The following is a 4129-nucleotide window of genomic DNA, read 5'->3' as shown; positions in this document are numbered from 1 at the left end:
ATGACAAATTCATGTAACCACACAATAATATTTATTCTCTTTATTTCACTCCAACCTCCCTCAGAGGTGAGTTGTGTGGTATTCATCCAATCATGCATTGCATGTCTTTATTCATTACTTTTATCACATATTACAACATTCACCTTTAGGAATGGGTCTGCATTCTCAATGCTTATCACAAGTCACATTCTCTTCAATGAATGTATCATAATCGGCGGCGTGCTTTATTATTTTGCATACCAATTTGATGGTAAACATTGCCTTCACATTTTAAAAAACTATTACTATTATTATTATTATTATTGTGAAGGCAATATTTACCTCTTGAGTTAAACTATTCATAATGTCATTTGGATATAATTCTCAACAATAGACTTTCGTTTACTCAAATCACCTAAGTAATTAGTGTCAAACAGATATATGAAAATACAAAATAATATTAAAAATTCACATGTGGTCTTTGCTGCAATAAGCTTACTTCAAGATGAAAGTGATATGACTAGAACATTAAAGAAAAATAATATATCAAATAGAATAATATAGTACTACTAGTTACCATGCACTTTTATGGAAACTAAGTATTATGCTCTCTAGAAAAACAAAGAGATATAGCAGAACCTTTAATTGAAAAAATCATTGACAATATTTTTAACATTAATAAAAAAGTCAATACTGGAATGACTCTACCATCTTGTTGCCTCCCACATCAGTTATAAAATAGGAGCAGTTATGTATTTTTTAAGTCACAAAAAACTAAACCCTTTTATTTATTTATTTAATGGAGTATACTAAGAATATCGTGTAAATAATGAAAAATTGGGTTGCAGAGATACAAACTCACTCAATGTTTTTTCAATATACGAGAATTAAAAGTTTTGATCGGCCAATGCTAATTCAAAATATTTTTCCATTTGGATTGTATATTTATTTATCAATAACGTATGCTAGTTGTGCTATTAAGATTACCCGAGAGAAACTTACCTCACATTACCTTTTCAAAAGTCAGAATGGCGCATGATGGTCAAGCATATATTTTATAGGAAAATGTTCAGTTAAGGGAAACTTTACATAAGGTTCTTGCTTTTTTTTTTTAAACTAAGGAACCAAAGTTCCTCAAATGACTTTGCAAAAGCTGTAGTAGCTCCCCAATTTCTTGTACTTCTTTTGGTCTTTGGTTTAGTACGTAACTCTTGGCTGCATCATTATATACTTCTGATTCTTATAATAAGATCTATATAACCAGGATACGAGATGAAAGAGATCAGACCAAACTTACAACAAATATTAGAAACTCGTTCATTGAAATAAATATTGATAATGCAATAAAATAAAATAAGTAAAACATGGATTAGTAATTAGTTTATATTTAAGTATTTTCCTTTATAAAGTAAAACACTTAAGAATATGAATGGATTTGTAAGAAGAAAATACTTAGCATTGGAAACATTCATAACAAATAAAGAACCTATGAGAAAAATGAATAAGAAAATGAGTTAATTAAAAAGGATTAGAAAATGTATCTTAGCATTAGCATTATATGCCTTATCACAGTGTACTGGTCTCCTCAACCCTATTGTTACTTCAGTTATATTTGATACCATTCTTTGAAATTGCTAAATGAGAAAGAAAAGCTTATATCTTCAAGATGAATATTAGGCACGACAGGAACATGCCTTTTATGATATAGGACAATTTTGTTTAGGGTATCGTGCTGATAACGTATTATAAAATAAAAGCAACTTAGTAAAACATGAACAAGACATGTTATTATGAAATAAAAGTAATTTAGTAAAACATGAACAAGAAATGGAGATAGAGAGAAGGAAGAGATTTTCTTCTTCAAATGTGTGTATTTTCTTATCTATTACAAGACCTTTATATAGGCATGAAAAGTGAAGAAAAATATGTCATTGAATATGTCATTAAGCATAGAAATATGTCATTGAATATGTCATTAAGCATTTGAGAAGATCATGGAGGAAGAGTAGACATCCACCATAATTTGATTTTTCTTATAACATATAGGAATTAATTAGGATATTCTTTTGTTCATGGTCATATTTGTGTGCCTTGTAAACGATACTTTTGCCCAAGATGTGGGGTCCTTTTAAAAAAAAGAAAAAGAAGTAGAATGATGATAGTACTTCCTAGGAGTATGTAATTCGTAATGATAATATTAGAGTCGCTGAATTACAGTATTTAAACTCTTTTTTTTTCTCGGCGCACGTTAACGTGGCCTTGCTAACATACGCAGCTGGAAGCCATGGGAGGAAGAGGACGACCTAAACTTAATCTTATGAATATTCCGACTACTGATCTGAGATCAACAGATGCAAGGAAGGCAGTAATGGAGCTGTTTGTCTCACCAAAAGGGATGAGAATTGAAGAACCAACAGGAAACACTACTCCGAGGAGCATGCTAAGTGAGCAGAGCAAGCTAGAATTAGATCCAGCAATAAAAAATAGCAAGATGAAAGCAGTGATAGCTACACCTGTAGCTACTAGTGGACTAGGTTGTGGATTTGGGAGCGGGAAGGCACATATGCAATTGAAGACGCCAAATAGCAATGAAACAGTGCCATGCAAAGCTGATACTGTAGAAATTCTCAAAGGTACTGATCAAATTGAGAAGGTAAATGGGAATCAATCATGGGCAAATGTGGTAGCAGGGAATAAATTGGCAATGAGAGGCATGAATCTTCAATATATAGCACCGATGATTTAAGATGGGGAGAAAATCGCGAAGCTAGATCTTGAGGATGTTGAGCAGGAAAATGCAAAATGGAGCTCAGCAATAGTGCTGTATGTAATTGGAGATTCACCTACCATAGAAGCAATGGAACGATTCATAAATTTAGTGGGTAAATTCTCTACCAAACCTCAGATCTATTATTATAATGAAGATTATTTTGTACTCAAATTTGCTAATTTGGAAGAAAGGAACCAAGTGTTATATACTGGGCCTCACACTATCAATAACCGCCCCATTGTGATGAAAGCTTGAACACCAGACTTTAATCTGCACGATGAGGTCTTGAGAACCATTCCTTTGTGGGTGAGGTTCCCAAATCTTCCACTCAATTGCTGGAGTATGAAGGCACTAAGCAAGATAGAGAGTGCATTGGGAAATCCAGTGTATGCCAATGATTGTACACCTAGCACAGTTAGAATTTCTTATGCGAGAATGTTAATTGAGATGGACATCACCAAGCCCCTTCCTAGAAGAGTGAAGATGCAAGACCCAATGGGAAATACAATTGAACAAGAGATAAGTTATGATTGGGAGCCAACATATTGCAACAAATGCCTAAAGATAGGGCACAATTGTAATGAAAACAGAATACAACAACCACAAAAGCATGCATATAGAGGGAGATAAAACAAAGGCAAACAAGTCTGGTAGAGGACTGAGAAAGATGGACCTAAAGACAATAATCGGGAGAAGGAGCTAACAAAGAGGATTGAAATAATAAAACCACCAGAGAATAGACCAGTGCAGGTTAGTGCAGCTGCAAAACAACCTGAAAAAGCAGGATGGACAACAGTCAGTGGAAAATCAGCAGCAAGAATGGCTAAAGCAAAGCAAGTTGAAGAACAGACACTAGCTGGCAACAATGGCTTTCAATATTTAGGGAGTGAACAAGCAACAAATGAACCAGGAACAAGAGTATGCAGCTGAGGAGCTATGGGGGCATATGAGATGTATCAGGATACCCAATTCATACCAGTATGAGTGTGGTCACATGGAATGTTAGAGGATTCAATAAAGCATACAAGCAAAAGGAGATAAAGGAGTTCATAAAGCAAAATAAAAAGGCAGTGATAGCCTTAGTAGAACACATAATAAGGGAACAGAAAGCTAGTAGTATAATCAGTAAAATTGCTCATGGATGGCAGTGGATATCAAATTTCAGCAACAATAATAAGAGCAGAATATGGTTACTATGGGATCCAAGAATATTTGATTTTGAACCAATTGATATAGATGACCAAATCATACATGGACAGGTCAGAACTCACTCAAGACTACTAGCATTTGGATTTACAACAATATATGGTTTGCATACTATAAAAGATAGGTTGAGTATGCGGCAGAAGTTGAGGCAGATAAATAGCTTGCAGCAAGGAC

The sequence above is a fragment of the Nicotiana tabacum genome, chromosome 4 (genome assembly GCF_000715075.1).
Source record: "Nicotiana tabacum cultivar K326 chromosome 4, ASM71507v2, whole genome shotgun sequence".
Classification (NCBI taxonomy): domain Eukaryota; kingdom Viridiplantae; phylum Streptophyta; class Magnoliopsida; order Solanales; family Solanaceae; genus Nicotiana; species Nicotiana tabacum.
This window is presented reverse-complemented; position numbering follows the sequence as displayed.